At 26.7% G+C, this 7,497-nt stretch overlaps 1 long non-coding RNA gene across 1 annotated transcript; it reads right to left on the reverse strand.

Moving 5' to 3' along the window:
- Positions 1 to 3,557: 3,557 nt before the first annotated feature.
- LOC137836455 (uncharacterized) lies at positions 3,558 to 6,791 on the reverse strand. Its single transcript, XR_011085283.2, has 3 exons — positions 6,670 to 6,791; positions 6,325 to 6,426; positions 3,558 to 3,751 (listed from the first exon to the last, which is right to left on the reverse strand). It is a non-coding gene; the product is annotated as an uncharacterized LOC137836455 (long non-coding RNA).
- Between the last annotated feature and the right edge of the window lie 706 nt (positions 6,792 to 7,497).

The raw sequence follows: 7,497 nt of genomic DNA on the forward strand, positions 1-7,497 counted from the left end.
GTCGCCAGGATAAGGCGTCGCCAGGTTAAGGCGTCGCCAGGTTAAGGCGTCGCCAGGTTAAGGCGTCGCCGGGTTAAGGCATCGACGGTGTCACCCCCCGATACCCAAGGATAGGAAAGACCGTGGAGGGGGCGACACCACGAGGGGCCTCAGTACCTCAGAGCAGTAAGAGAAAGGTGGCTCCAAGGCCATAGTTTAGTACCAGTAGGGAGTAGCCTGACTCGTGAAGTACCCACGCCACCTCTAGGAGACCCCCGGGATAGATACGACCCATGAGAGAGCCACGCCCGGGGGTCAAGCCATGTGCGTAGTACGAGAGGATGGTAGGTACGCTCCCAAGGCGAGTGACTAGAGGCTGGGGCGCATGAGTTGGCACCCAAAAAGTCACCCCTTGCGCCGGATGCACTTCGAGGAAGGAGGACTTACACGATGGAATATCCCTAAGCTGGGTTACGGTGCTGTAAGGCCTTCCACGTAGAATAGCGATCAAGTCATAAGAACACATGGCAGTAAGTACTGAAACATCAAGGTGTATAAGTTTCCCTGAAAGTTTGCTAAGGTATGCTTTTATTTCAGTTTACGTTTTGAACGCTTTAAAGCACTTTAAACGCTTTAAATGCTTTGAACGTTTTAAACGCGTTGAACGTTACTGAGTGCTTTAAGTGCACTTTAAGACGCTTTGAATGCTTTAGACGTTTAAAAGGGGCTTTAGACGTTTGAGACAGAGATCCAGACTCAGTTTGACACACACACTTAGTTGCTTGCTCACGCACCCACTGTTCGCACAGGCAATTAGAGAGAAATTTGTTACTTAGATATTCGACCACCTTCAGAGCATCCATTCACGGTGCTCCGATACGGAGGTGTGTCCCCTTTGATGTGTCTCACTTGCTGACTTGATCGTTCGGAGTGCAAACGGCCGCGAGGGCGCCCCTTTGTTCTCTTTGTTTCAAGTACTCACGGTGGCACAGGGAGGAGATTTGGAACAAAGACAAAGGAGTCCTAGATACGCGGGTCTTAGCTACGCACGAAGCACAATCTGGTCAACTGGCGGGAACAGAAACCAAAGTGTTTGTTGAAACCAATGGTAATAGAAAGAACTTTTGCATAGGCAAAGGCAATAACAACTGAAGATGTGTCTCAAGAAAGCTTTGTTCCTATTGTGAATAATGCATGCTAGTGTATGTACATAAACCATTAGCCAAGTTTTGTTGGTACAATAGTGTTATCTCCAGCCCTTACTTTAACAAATATATTATTTCTCCTAAAATTCAATTTTAACCTTGTTTTTGTGTCAAAACTCTCTCACAATTCTAATTCTCTTTCAAGTTTTTTCATTTGAAAACCGATAATTGTAGGATATGCAATAAATGAGGATGATTGATTTGACTAAATAAGTGGGATGTTTGTACTTGTTGAAGACTGAGACTTCAAATAGAAAATGACAAAAGTTCAGGTCAACAAATTTAATGTATTCTTTATTCCCTACGATAAATTTTTGCAAGGAAAGAATGACAATAAATGATAAATGCACATAATTTAATAAATATAGATTATTTTTTAAAATGGGAATTAAGACAAAAATTTGTGTGGAATTTTTTCTTCAAATAGGAGCGAAGATTTGCGAAGAAAATAAATCATATAAATTTATATTTTATTATATATATGTTTATATTATTAATTTATTAGGATTTATATTATAATCAAATAAATATAATTAATTGTATAATATAATATAAAAAATAATTATTATTATTAAAATAATAAAAAATATTAAATATATAAAATAATAATTATAATGAATAATAAGTTTATGAAATAACAATTATAACAAATAATTAAAATAATTATAAAGAATAAATAATAAATAATAATAATTAATAAAAATAAAAATAAATCTAATTATTTATATAATAATATTATATTTAATTATAAAAAATAAATATATAATTTTTTTTCCATATATTTTTAAAAGTAAGAATAAATTTGTAAAGTTATATTTAACACATTTTAAATAAATTAAAAACTTGCACATAACCATCACATGAGTCACAAAATTCAATAAACTTTCTTCACTAATCTATTCTAATATACTACAATCCAAACAACCTCACATTCCTCTCAAATCACTCCAAATCCACTTCCTCAATTCTCCTCTCTCATCCAAACACTATAAGTATTTTCTGAGGTAAAAGTTGTTAGACTAATCCATCTCTTGTCAATTTCTTCAAAAAAAATATATAATAAATTTGTATGATTACATATAAAACACAATTCATCCATCACGACCATTAAAGAATCAACAAATGTTGATCCTTTACCTCACTATATCATAAAGATTCACAATGCGTCACAGCATATGAGGAATATTACATCATTCATTCACCATGACCAAAAAAGAATCAACAAATTTTAATTCTTTGCATCACTCATAAAATTCGCTACACGTCACAACTAACACATGAAAAAGCTTCTTACACATTTATGGAATCAACCAAACTACATCCTATTCTACTTTCAGCTTGTTACACTTCTTTTGTTGTGTATAAAACAACAACCAATATATTGGTTTTATAATAAAAAATGTTAAATATATTTCTTTTTGTCCTTATACTTTCACACAAAATTAGTTTTTATATATGTTTTTTCAAACTTTAGATCTCATTGTAGAAAGAAAATTATTGAAATATGTCACTATCAGTTTTTTTACATGCCAAACGAATTTTTAGTGTGAACTAAGATGTTAACATATCAGGTCAACTCATAACGTGGATGTTATAATATTATAATACAATCAACACTACAAATTCATTTGTTATGTAAAAAAAATATTAGTAAAAATTCATTTCAATAGTTTTCTAAATAAAGATATCTAAAATGTTTAAAGTTTAGATTAAAAACAAAAATCAATTTCACATTTTAATACAATTACGAAAGAACATATTTAATCCTACACAAAAATCAATAGAAATACTTTTATGACTTCCTACATAAATATACTCTACGTTTTTTCTTAAATTATTTAAATATATAAAATAATAAACAGTTACAAAATGATAATTAATTTTTTATCTTTAAAAAAAAAAAAAACTTAAGTAGCTGTTGCTAGAGATCATGACAAAGAAGCCGTCAAATTTTGAAAGAGCCCATGTGTGTGTTTTGATTTGGAATAGTTAGTACCAATTGCATTTATTAATTAAAAAGGTAGACACAAATAATTAATAAATTAATTAAAATGTTAAATTGTTTAGATGTTATTTTATTTCAATTTTTGAAAAAAAAAAATATTTTTAATTAGAGTAATTTGAGATGAAACTTGTAACACTATCCAACCAAGTCAAATGAAAAACACCAATTCACTATTTCATGTCAGACATCACAAGTAAATTGAATGGAAACGTTCACCCAGAAAAACAATCAAGTCCACTGTATCACAAAAAGGAAGGTTATCAATTAATATACATATTTAAAATTATTAATAAAACACCTCAAATTTGATTGAAATTAAAATTTTCAGAATTTCTAATATTGAAACTGTATATTTTTATTCGAAAAAGACTTATAAATTAACAACAGTTTATAAAAATTCTAAATGAAAATGAAACAAACATTTTTGTGACAGGTTCTAATGAAAAATATTCTAAGAAAGTAATCAGAAATTATTTTGGTACTATTTTTGGTGGAACCTCCACACTGAAGCCAGAATCCCATTGGAAGAGGTTGAAGGCTTTGGCTTCCTAGTTCTTTGGACCTGTAATATAGTACCAAAACACAGTCTTTTAATTTTATTTATTATTTAACATTCAACTAATAAACAATATAGAAGTTGACGAGGGAGACGTGTAGATTATTCCTATTTTCTTTTTAATGTAAGAAAATAAGTGTTTTTATATTATAGAACTTATTTTTTTAAGTATAATGTTTATATATATATATATATATTCACATTTTATTATATTAAAATGTTTATAATTTAATAGTTTTTATTTATTTTATAAATAATAAATAAATAATTTAAAACTTAAAAATAATATAATTTAAAAAATATATAAGTTTTTAAAAAGAATATTAAAAAATAGATAACTTTATTTTCTTAAAATTATTTAATTATTTTGAAATAAAGACAACTTATTCACTTATTTATTTTATTAAATAAAAAAATATTTTTTTATAAAATAAAACTGTCCAATTAAAACGTAACACGAAAAAGAAGGCAATTTCTCCCTCCACCATATCAATTTCAACATGCACCCAATCAGCTCTAGAAAATGACAAAAATACCCCTTCTAAATGACGAAAATAACCTTACACAAAAATGGAAAAATTATTTTTGAAACTTTTATCTGAAATATTTTGGATTTCAATTTTCCGAACGTATTTTTGAATTCTGAAATTTTTTATCCAGATTGTATTTTTAGTTTTGTGTTCAGAATTTTTTTCCAGCATGTATTTTTTTATTTCTCAGTTATAATTATTATTTTGGATTTTTTAATTTGGAATAAGGGTAGTTTTGGAAATTTAAAAAATTGATATGGTGGAGGTTAAGATTGATAAGGTGCAGGAAGAATTTGCCGAAAAAGAATTATCAAATGATTATATTTATATATTTTTTAATTATATTTTAAAATTAAAAGAAAATTTTAATAATCTATATCAATATATAAAGGGTATTTTCCATTATAACCGTTTTCTGGTGTATATAATTTTTTTTCGATTCTATCCTTATTTAATATATCTCATCTTATTAATACAATAGAGTATTTTTTAATTTTTTAAATTAATATTAATGTACAGTTTTTATTTGTCACTTTTTCCCTAGTTCCTTATTTTAAGGCAACAAAAAAAAGCATACTCTCACATATTTTCATACCAAATCTCACATATAAAATAAAGTAACATCTACTTTTAATCACTCTATTTTATGTTTTTCAATTTCGACTAATTCAAAATTATTTTTGTATGTATATTATATTTCTATCATCGTTAAAATTGAGTAAAAGAGAAAAATGTAAAAGTGCATTCCACTAGTATATATAAAGAATATATGTTTAATATTACTATTTTACTCTCAATTATATTTTAAAATTAAAAAGATAAAAATAAAATAAATGATTCAAATATTAAAAGAAACTGTCGTGGAATTACTCAATATTTTTTAATATAACTAACATTATTAGTATTATTCTTTTTATTAAAATATATATTTTGCTCAGTTTTAAAGAAAATTAATTACTTTAATTACCTTCATTTATTATTTTCAAATTATTTACCTGCCTAAATGATACACATGCCCCAGTTTTCAAACATAGTTTGTCTTTGCCAGAAAGCCAGCGGTGAATTGTTCAATGAAATTGGGAGCAAGTGCCCCACAATAAAAGCAAACAATGAAATTCATAATTGAGTATTAATTTCTTTAAAAATGATTTTAATTTTTATGAACTACCCTATTCAAAGTGCCACCAATATCATCTTCTTATAATTTATATGATAATTTTTATTACAAATTTCAACTAGAGGTAATATTATTTGGTAATATATTACAATTAAAAATCAATTTTAAAAGATTAAGTTAAATTTAAAATAATTTTTTTAATATAATATTAGAATTATTTAATATATATAACAATATAATAAATTCAAGAAATTATTATTAAAATAAATTCTAAATAATTTTAATATTGTTACAATACATTCTAAGTAAATGTTAAACTTAATTTAATTTTATAAAACTAACTTAAAGTAATGTTTGTATTTATTTATACTATATTGATTTTATTTCTAATTAATGTATAATCTTCAATATTATTATAAAAATTAATAAATATTTTTTTATAAAATAAAATACATCAATGAAAAAATATTATTTCGTATTCAATTCTTATAAAAAATATAAGTACAAGAAAAGATCCATTAAAAATAATCAGAATGAAAATATTGGCATTTTCACTGTATTTCAGTCAGATAATTTTAAAATCGACCCATTTTTTGAAATTTCAAAGAGAGGATAAAAATTTGGAGTAAATTGAATTTCCCTATCTTTTTCTTAAATTTTCTCCAAAGTCCTTTTTTTTACTTTATTAATCATTTCAGCAACTTTAAAATGAATATATATTCTGCATTAATATTTCTTAATTATTTTAAATTTTTTATAGCGTTCCTCACTCTATAAGGTTAAAAACTAAGAATATATAATATTATCTAGGATAAAAACAGTAATTTACTGAAAAAAATAAATCAAAACTCATAACTTCAGCACAAATTTTGTTTTCTTTCAAATTTGGTAGTTTGGGTTTTATCTTTAAAACAAGATGAAACAAATCTTACCTTTTTCTTTGGTTTTGGAACCTTTGCCAGTTTAATATCTTCAACATTATTTTCTAGATATCCCTTTATCTCCTCGTCGTTCATGTTCTCTATCATATCAATCTATGAAACAATCAAAACATTTAGTATGACCAAATATCAAAAGTGTTGACAACTATTTTGAGAATTTAAGGCAAAGTTATATGGTGAAGAAACAAAAAGAATAAAATTTTATATATATACCCATTTCTTTTTGAGAATTTAGGGCAAAGTGAAGAAACAAAAAAGATATATACACATACCTATTTCTTTTGAGAATTTAAGGCAAAGTTATATGGTGAAGAAACACAAAAGATATTAACATACCCATGACTTAAGGTCTTCTACATCCTTTCTTAAGGCTTCTTCTTCTTCCTCCTTGGATGCAACTTTTTCTTTTTCTCCATCTGCTTTCTTCTTGTTCTTTCCTCCTCCAAGAGTATCCATGCTTTTGTTTTAGTATGTTGAATAAAATATAACATTACCCTTACTTAAAGAAAATGGGTCAACCAATTAGATGCTTGACAAGACCAAGTGCCAGCAAAGAATAGGTATACAATAAACTTAATTACATATTTATGGTAATAAATATATGGTTAAATATGTTTTTCCCTTTCATGTACTCACACGAAAGTGGCTTTCATCTCTATTCCAAATTTTAGAACTCCTGAACATTTGTATTAAGAAAATTATTAAAACGAATATTTACCAATTTTTTGTGACAAACAAATTTTCAATGTAAATTATAAGATGTTAAAATATTTCAAATTGTCTCGTTACTTAGGTAGATGTTAAGATATTTTAATAAACATTAAAATTTCATTTATTACTTAGAAAAAAGCAGTGGTAAGAACTCATCCCAATAATCATTTTTACTAAAAGTACTAATGTCTGATAGACAAAAATTAAATTCGTCCTATATTTAACCTCTATAAAACATTGCATGTGAATCTGATTTGAGAACACAACCATTCTTGGCTCTATGCCAAGTCTAGTTATTGACTGATAAATGAAGGAGCTATTACTGGCATAACACTACTTAATTAGTGTAATTCATTTCAATATTGCCATGAATTTTTATAATAATTAGCGTTGGACCGTTCAATGAATGGAATTTAATTTTATATTTTCCTTTTATTTTATTTTCGTGGAATT

This window comes from Phaseolus vulgaris, chromosome 4 (assembly GCF_051622355.1).
Source record: "Phaseolus vulgaris cultivar YP4 chromosome 4, ASM5162235v1, whole genome shotgun sequence".
In the NCBI taxonomy this organism is placed as follows: Eukaryota; Viridiplantae; Streptophyta; class Magnoliopsida; order Fabales; family Fabaceae; genus Phaseolus; species Phaseolus vulgaris.